The sequence below is a fragment of the Carettochelys insculpta genome, chromosome 1 (assembly GCF_033958435.1).
Source record: "Carettochelys insculpta isolate YL-2023 chromosome 1, ASM3395843v1, whole genome shotgun sequence".
Lineage (NCBI taxonomy): Eukaryota > Metazoa > Chordata > Testudines > Carettochelyidae > Carettochelys > Carettochelys insculpta.
This window is the reverse complement of record NC_134137.1, coordinates 56,920,663-56,930,146: the sequence shown is the minus strand read 5'-3', so window position 1 is coordinate 56,930,146 and position 9,484 is coordinate 56,920,663. Positions and strand designations below refer to the sequence as shown.

General features: G+C 45.7%; 1 protein-coding gene across 2 annotated transcripts in view; it reads left to right on the top strand.

Annotated features, from left to right (window-relative positions):
• Positions 1–543: 543 nt before the first annotated feature.
• Positions 544–9,484, top strand: part of SMAD9 (SMAD family member 9) — an 89,052-nt gene continuing 80,111 nt past the window's right edge. For both annotated transcript variants that reach the window (XM_074986703.1, XM_074986695.1), the window contains exon 1: positions 544–706. The gene's annotated coding sequence lies outside the window, so the exon portion shown is untranslated. The remainder of the gene's footprint in view (positions 707–9,484) is intronic.

The following is a 9,484-nucleotide window of genomic DNA, read 5'->3' as shown; positions in this document are numbered from 1 at the left end:
GGGTGGAGGGATCAGCATATGGGAACCTGGCACCGGGGTAGAGGGGTAAGTGTGCGAATGTCGGGTACCCGGGCGGAGGGGTCAGCGTGTAGGCGTCTGGCACCAGGGACGGAGGGGTCAGTATCTGTGTGCCTGGCACCCAGGGGTGGAGGGGTCGGTGTACGAGAACCTGGCACTGGGGTAGAGGGGTAAGTGTGCGGATGTCGGGTACCAGGGGCTGAGGGGTCGGTGTGCGGGTGGCTGGCAGGGGGTAGGGTGGGCGGAGAGGTCGCTGTGCGGGCGCCCGGTGCCTGTTCTCTCTCGGAGCCCCACACCGCGCACCTCTCAGGAGGCAGTCGCCGGACTGGCGGGAAGGGAGCAGCGGCGCCCTGAGGAGGGGCAGCGGGCGGGAGGCGCTCCCGTGGGGGCGGGGGACAAGAGCAGGGGTCGCCCTGGCGGGAGGCGGTGGCACGACGGGGCCCTACCTCCCCCCGCGCGCCTGCCGGGGTGGGCGTGGGCCGCGCCCAGGGGCGGCCCCGCGGCCGACGCGCTGCCTGGCCGCGCTCCAGCTCGGCGCACTAATACAGGCTCGGCGGCGGCTCCCGCCTGACTGACGCCGGCCGGGCCGCTGCTGCTTTTGCTTTTGCTGCTGCTGCTGCTGCAGACTTGTCCCGCGCGGCAGGCAGGCAGCGGCCGGGCGAGCCGCCCCGCGCGCCGCGGCTGGCAGGTAGGAGCCCACGGCGCGTGCGAGGCAGCGCGGGCCAGCCCGGTGCGTGGCGGTGCGACCCGGCGCTGAGCGGCACGTGCGCCCCCGAGCGCCGCAGCCGGCGAGGTCGGGCCGGGGCTGTGCGCGGCAGTTCCGCGCGGGCGGCCCCCAGGGAGCGGCCGCCCCTCCGCGCGCGCCTCTGTCCTTCCAGTGCGCCGGGGCTGTCCTAGCCGTGGCCTCAGCCCCGGGGGCGCGGCGCGCCGCTTCCACCCTGCTCTGGCCTGGGCTTCACTCACCTTGCAGGGGTGTGACATTACCGCGCGGCGGGCGCGGGGGTTGCACGTGCGGCTCCGCGCGGCGGGTCGCTGGGCTAAAATATACCCCTGCGGGTCACGTCCTCCCTCCCCCGACGCCGGCCCGGGCTGGCTGCTCCTAGCCCCGCTCTGCCGGGGCCTTGCAAGAGGGAGCGGGCGGGGGGGGGGTGCGGGGGAAGAGATACAGGAGACAAACTGACGCCAGTATTGTGATGGAAAGGAGGAGCGCAGGGAAAACACTTTTATGGCTGGCGGAGCGCTGATATGTCTGCCCGCTGGTAGGATTTCTTTCCTTCCCGTTGAAGCGACAATACACCCACGGGGCACGCTTGGAAATACTTTTTTCATATTTTATGTGGTAGTCTAGACCTCTTGCTACTGGAAACGCGGATGTTTCATTGGCAGGTATTTGGCAGTTTTGTTAACACATTTGTGGGACCGGCAGAGCCGTCTGAATCAAATCAGTAACTTTGGGACGTCCAATTCAGCTGAGTGGGTTGAGCATTAGCCTGCTGAAGCCCGGGTTGTGAGCTCATTCCCTCAGGAGGCCATTTAGGGATCAGGGGCAAATAGATTTAAAAAATCTGTCAGGGAGGGGGGTCCTGGCAAGAAAACAGGGAACTGGACTTGATGACCTCCGAGAGATCCCTTCCAGCTCTATGTGGTGCGTGTCTGTGTGTAAAATTCTTATCCTAGTATTTCCAAAGCAATAGCCTCTGATGTGGGAAAGCATGTGATTTGTTGTTGTTGTAAAGCAAGCCTGGACAGCAGGAAATGGAGGAAATTAATAGTGAGTTCAGTTTCTAAATTGTTATTTAGTGGGTGACTTCCAGCTACTTGTACTTTCTAAGTGTTTATGGACGATTACTAGTTGTACTGGCTTTGAAGGAGTCTCATTAATGTGAATGGAAATGAAGATCATGGGTATAATTAAACGTTTGCTTTAAATAGCTAAAGGAAAAAAATCTCAAAAATAATCAACCTCTCAATGAATGAGTTTTCCTTATAATTCACAGAAGTAGGAGATGAGGTACAAGTTCTTGGAATGTATTCCAAGTTTGTAGTTGTGCAGGCAGGTCAGGTCAGGTAAGACGAAGTTTCAGTACTTTATAAATGAGGTACAAGCGAGAACATGCTTTTAAAGAAAGTGCCTTTAAAGTTAGGAACACTGTTTTCTAATCTGTAGTGTAATCTATACGAAGTACTGCAAAATGCAGTGAGCAATGAATTGCCACAGCAATGGCTTGGACAACTGTCACCATTCAAACTTCATCCTTTTAATTCAGCCACACACCTGCCTTCTTTTCGATTTAAGAGGTACCAGTGCCATTGCTGATCTGCACTATCACTTGTTGGCTGGTTTGTATTTGCTCCTATTTTGTTTTAAACCAGGGAAGTATTTTTTACTATATTTCCTTGGTTATACCAGTTCAAATAAGTATATATGAGCAGTGTATGGTGACAGTTGTTGAGCTATATGTTTACTGAGATCTACAGTGGTTCAGTCTCATCTCTGTCTGCCTTTTCTAAGAGGAGATAAACTTATTCATTTTATTACGGACATTTGGAAACATCAGTGATTTTGCAAAAATGATGGAAATATAGGTATAAATACAGATATAGATAAATGTAAATCTAGTGTATATTGTTAATTGTGGGAATTAAGGTTATAAAATTATTAAGGGCATCCAAAGTCTGGTATAGACACTTTTGTTGATGTATGAATGGAAATAAAATGCAGCAGTGTAAATCCCCAGTGCCTTACAACCCTTATTTTCACAATGTGCTTGTGAGGTAGATAGGTAAATAACTATTTTATCACATTTGTCCAAACCCGAGAGATGCATACATCTATGCCTGAAACATATGTTGAGGGTAGAAATATGTTTAGAGGAATCAAATGTCACCAAGGTCTGGGTGCTGTAGCAAATCCGTGGTAGCAGTCACGTTGACTTCAATGGGAACACAATTCGGCCTAAACCCCTGGAATCAGACTAGATACACAATAAAAATGTCACAACACATTGGACATTTAACCCCATCCCACCCCCACCCTTTATAAGCTCTTCATCTTAACTGTCTGATCTTCTCAGTCAAGAAGTTAGAAGGTTGAATACTCTGTTGAATGCTAAACTATCATAATTCTAGTGGCCAGGCTAATCCATCTTTATAAAATTTTATTTTCTGTTTGTTTAATTTAGAAGATGATAGCTGTTAATTACTTGTGACCTCTAGTCAGAGCAGTAAGTAGTAATATTACTACTAATGTGAGTGGACTGTGCCTGCTGATTTAAAAGAATTTAATGGACTAAAGATGGCCAAAAGGAACAAAATTTGCTTCTGTCTAATTTGTCCATTGCAAATAATATAATGTAACAATTATCAGTGAGTATTTGCATAGATTCAATTTACTCAGAACATTCTTTGGAAGTAAGGGGAGGGGGGAGAAATCATGGTCAATATTTTAAGTAAAAACAATATAGCAAAAAAAAATGTATGCAGTTCTTGGTTGTTTTTGTCTGTCTGATTTCCTGCTACTGGTTGGTACAAGCAATAATATGAATGTATATTAGCAGTCCAAAATAATAAATTAATAACGATATGAGAGCTTTAATGGTGCTTTAGTATTGTCTGAAAGTGTTTGACATAAGAAAAAATTAGAAACAGAATTCAAATTCATAAAATGAGCTTTCAGAAAAATAGCTTAACTCATTTGCAGTGTAGGGGGGGTTTGCATGATGTTCAGATAATAAGATCAGTATTTATAGAATGAAAATACGCATATATATCAAAAAAAGAGAGAGTCTGGGACGGCTCCTGAGTATTGTTTATTTTTAGTTAACTGAAAATCTTGCAACCTCTACTCAAGTGAGCAATACCAAAGGGTTGCAGGGTTGGAACCAAGACTACTCAAATCCGTTCTAGAAAAAGTCTGAATTAGTATTAAGTCGAGATAAGATACCAGATTGTGTTGCGGATGTCTCTGGCTTTAGACATATGTAGCTTTGCCAATTAAAACCACTCTCAGATTTCTGCAAGAATTGTGGAAACACCTTGCAGACAAGACAGAGGCAGTTTCTTTGAGTTCAGAGTTGGGGTTGCAGCAAATAAGGCAAAGAGGTGTAACTCTTCCAGGGAGATATTTGGGGGGCTCCCATGCACTTCAGGAGGCACACAGAGGTAGAAAATCCTTACATTTTCCCCCCAGCCTACTTACAGATGCAACACATCTTTACAGGGCTAATCCCCATCATTCTGGTGGTTGACTTTTTAAGGTTGGGGTTGCAAAATTCACTCTTTTCTTCCCCCAGTGATTAGAAACACCTTTGTGTAGTTTCACTGTTCTCAGACCAGGAATGCAATTCCTGTATCTTTTCTGTCGTTGTCAGTAACACCACTATCCTTCCTGTCTGCACTCTTGATAAAAATTATGACTTATCTTTCCTCACATGGTCAGCTAAATCAATCTCTCTTTTTTCCCCTCTATCATACTTTACACATTCCCTCCTTTTTCACTGCTGCCATGGCATTAGTCCATGCTGCGGCAACTTTCCATCTTTTGATACTGGAGCCTCAATCTCTCCAGCCTCCTCATGGCTGTTCCCTATCAGATACACTACTGCCAAAATCCTGTTCCTTTCCCCATGCTTCAGTTAGATCACTACGTAAACACGCCCTCTGGAATCACTCTACGCGGCCTTTCCTGCTTTCTTCACATTTAAATTTCTTTTTTTCTTTTAGAGCTCTCATACATATGGGAGTTTTTCCTAGGCTCAGAGCTGTGGTCCATTTAAAAGCAAATGAGAGTATTTTCTCAGTTTTAGGCCTCCTTTCACCTTCATTCCCAGGCTTCACTGGCCACAGGAGCAGGTCTTTCATTAGTAGCTGGTACACCACTGTTTGTTCTCTGTTACGCTGCACTTGGTTTTGGTTCTTCCTCTCAGCAGCTTGAAATGTGGAGCTGTTGCTTGTATGATTTGGTTTACACTCTGCAATAGAGTGTATGCTAGCTGTACTGTATCGTGTAAATAATTCTTATAAATGTAAATGATTTTGCGTCAAAGTTACCAGAATTCAAGAAAGTTGAAATGTTTTTTTGGTATTGTTTGGTGGGGGGGTTTCTTTCCATTTAATTTTCTGAATTGTTTTACTTTAATTGTGAAATCCTTAAAATGATGTAAAGCTGCCTGAAATAGCAAAGTCATAAACCACCACTTTCTTACTTCTGGTGCTTAAATTTAAGCACCTAAAGCCACATACCATCATCCCATATAGAAGTACCCTGATTTTCAGAAGGGCTGACCACCCACAGCTTCACCCAAAGTCACTAAGAAGTGCAAGTATATCACCAATGGACGCTGTCTGGGTACCTAGATGGATGGGAGTTCAGCTGCATTGTTCTTCAGCCTTACAGTGAACTATTCAACTCCCATATGAAGCCTGGTCTTACAGAGCTGCGTCACACAGGACCTAAGTGGAAAAATGCCCAGTCTAACTTCTGCAGCTTCTGCCTCTTTGTCTCTCCAGTGATATGGTCTTTGTCATTGGTCCTGTTTACAGAGACAAATTCAATAACTCCACTGCCAGCCTGCACTCAGCACTCCCTGATGTCACTGGTGTGTTTGAGTCTAATCCCAAAGCAGTCAGAGATTGTGGCTACCCTAGTGCCCAAAGGGTATCATGAGGTTCCATGCTATAGAGCACTCATTTATTCAGAGTACTCAGGGTTTTCATGCAGACGGGCTTGTCTGACAGTCTTAGCACATTTATCATTTTCCATGGTAATACACAATGAAAGCCATTTAAGAAAAACAGAATTGAATGTGATATGACTTGAGCGCAATGAAACACTAATGTGATTCAGTGGAAAACTGCTAATATGGAAAAGCCCTTCAGTACGTAAAAAGGTATAGAAACTGAAGTGTGAAAAAAAATTTGTGCATCCTTATACCCACTTTAAGCTTTGTGCACCCAGGAGCAAATAGAAGACAATGGCATTACAGCAACTTTATTTGTGCCTCTTGTCAATCAGATTGGAACCACTTCTGAAAATTCTCTCTCCTGGAAGCTTTGTTTTGAAACCTTGTCAGTATTTTGTTTTGCATTCAACCACCCCGAACTGTGTCTTTCTAAAACACATCACAATGTGTTACCATAATTATTAATAGAGTCAGATGCTGAAGGGTTTCAGGAACCCTTGGTTTCCCCTTATTTCAGTGGAAACCAAAGGCTCTCAGCATCTTGTAGAATCACACTGAATTGGGATCAAAATCATTGCTGTAATAGCTGGACAAATTTGCAGTTATGAAGACATAATAATTTGTTTTACCTGTTACCTTTGTATTGCACAATATAGATCAAATTGGGTTCTGAGGACTGGGCATACCAAATTTTCCACATAAAATAACCTTCAAATGAAGAGTGCATATGAAGGATCAGGTAATAGCTTCATCTGTTTCTCCATTACAATGTTTTGTATATGTAAATCTGAGCTATTCCTTTACCTAAAATGGTTGCATGGAAAAAGCTCCAGGAATACCAGTGACTGATCACAAGAATTACAGGATCTGATGGAATACTTCAGCAGTCCTGTTTTTCCTTTGTGTTTGTCCCTGTGGCATTTGGATGTGCACTTCGTTTGAAAAGGGCAAGCATTTATTTTAAAAACCAATAACTATTTTTCTAATTTTACCAGCAGTTCTGTTTTTAGAAATAATGATGGGCATTGCTGCAACTTAGATGTGAAGGTAGGTATGCAGGGAACGTGGGACTCTGCTTTCCTGTAAAATGGTGATAATTTCTTTTTGACAGTGTTTATTTAAACTGTAAACTCTTGGGGAAGGAACCTTCTCTTAGTGTGTATCTATAGTGCCATTCACCAAGGACTCCTGCTACCATCTGAGGAATATAGACAATAATAAATAGTGAATAATTGGTTACGCCTCCTCTTTGGTCTCTGGCAACTCCTTCCAACGGTCCTTAGTTGAACAGAACTCCCTGTTGGCTTCAAATGGAAGTTGTGCCTGAGTGAAGATTGTAAGATTGGGCCCTTATTGTTTTTGTTCTGGGGAATGTGTAGATCATTGATTGAAAGCAACCTGTGAAGTCTGGCCCCAACTCTGCCTGAAAGGCCCAGTCTACACTAGAAAACTAGATCAGTTTAACTATATCTGTCAGGCCGTAGTCTACACTCGCGCCTTCCTTTCGGAAGGGGCATGGTAATGAGAGAGTTGGAAAGAAGTTAATGAGGCGCTTCCATGAATACACAGTACCTCGTTAGCATAATGGCAGCCACGCTTGATTAGAAAGTGCTGCTTTTGAATTGCGTGCCGCCCGTGTAGACGGGGACCTTTTGAAAGGACCCCCTGGACTTGGAAAGCCCCTTTGTCCTAAAACCAGATAGTCACATATTCATGGCAGTGCCTCATTAACATCTTCCCAACTCACGCATTACCATGCCCCTCCCAAAAGGAAGGGGCTAGTGTAGACGTAGCCTCAGTGCATGAAAAATCCAGACCTCCAACTGGTTGTTTAAGTTGACCTAAATTCCCATGCTGACAGTGCTATGACTATGGAAGAATTCTTCCATCCACTGAGCTACTGTCTCTGAAGGGGGTGGATTAACTACACAGACAAGCTTCTTTGGTTATGGCTACACTATAGTTGTTATTTCGGAACACATTTGTATATAGCAATGCTATTTGGAGTGTGGTATTCCGCGTCTGGTACCCCTTGTCATACGAGGGGTAGGGGAAACTTTGAAATAGCTGCTTATTTCGAACTTCAGTGCCGTGTGGATGGCACCAAGTTCAGAAAAAGTTAACGTGAAATAAATTACGCAATATGTGTTGTGTAAATTGCATAAATTATTTTGAGTTATGGCTATAGTGTAGCCGTAGTCCTTCTGTTGGCATAGGTAGTTTTACTTTGAAGTTTTACAATGGCACAAATGAGTTGCTGTAGAGCATCCATGTGGACACTACCTATGCCAACTGGAGAGTGTCTCTTATAATTGGAATTAATCCACCTTTTCCAGAGGCATGTGCGCTTGGTCAGTGGAAGAGTCTTTCCATCTCCTCATGCTGTCTACTGGGGGGATAAATTGGCATAGCTCCCCCCGCCCCCCGCCAATGTGTGCGTTTTCCACACATCTAAGAGATTTAGGCCTACCAGTGTAAGTTTTCTTATAGAGCAACCTTTGGTGAAACTAAGCATGGGGCATTATTAGGGATGTAAAACCCCATTTAGTTAGTTAACTGGTTAAATGTTAAATTTAACTGGTTAATTGATTAAACAGGAGGCAGGGGACAGCCTGTGGTGGGGAGGGGCAGCCTGGCTAGAGCACCTCCCACCCAGAGCGCTCCTGGAGCTGCTGCTATGGTTGGGCTGGGGCCCAACCCCTTCCTTACTGCCCCTTCTCTCCCCCCCAGCCACACATGCAGTGAGCCCCCAACTGATGCAGACCAGGGCTGCTCTGGCTGGGCTAGAATTCCCCTGCTTGCAGTGTGCCGTACAGCAGGTCCCGTGGGGCTGGAGCAACTCCCTGCTTCAGCCCCCACTGGCTAACTGTAACTGGTACTAGTTGTCTGATTAACATCCCAAATCATTATGTATAATCATTGACACCAGTGTCCCTGAGAAGTTAATAGCTAGGAAGCAAGCATACTCAAAGGGGGTGATTTTGAGTAATTGTGCTACTTACTTATATATGCAAATGCACATTTTGTGCAGTTGTATAGCCAAATTTTGGCTTTGTCCTCCACTTCTAGGGGCCTAGGCTGAGACCTGGTAGGAGAGATGAGCTTTTCCCTGTGTCTCCCGACCCCAACCCTTATGAGGGTCTGGATGTGCATTAATCTTTAAGTCATAAGGCTGAAGTTATACTTTGCTGTTTACCCTGGCCAGGAGGCTGAGGGCCACAGACTATTTAAATGTTTAGCCTTGTGCAGAGAGCAAGGCTCACAGACTGTTGTACACCTCAGCCAGACCAGGAATATGTGGTATGTTGAATCATCCTGCTGGAGACCCAAACTACTATTTGGCCAACTTGCTCTAACTTAGATATGGCATCTCCTTCCTAAAAATCTACAAAAATCCAGAGGGTCCTGTCAGGTTTCGAAATGAGGACGGCAGGGCTGCACCACTCGCTTTGGGACCTTTCAACTGTCTTCTGGTCTAATGTTGCCTGTACCTCATTTTCTAACAGGGACTGCGTGGTCTCAGATGATCTTCCCTGTGGTTGGCAATATTGTATGTTGTGGGAGGGTGGTTTATTTTGGTCGGACTATGAAGGTCCTGGGAAATGCTGTTAATAGACTGCTGACCTGCCTTTGTTGTCATTGAGTCAGGGTGTCCCCCACCTGTGGCTCTCTGCTGTCAGTTGGGAAGTGAGCTAGGGGTTCCAAGTCTGGCTTTGGGACATCTGAGGCAGTCGGCAGCCCCTCTTGACACTTCCAAGGCTTTAGAATATTTATATCAGAGGCTT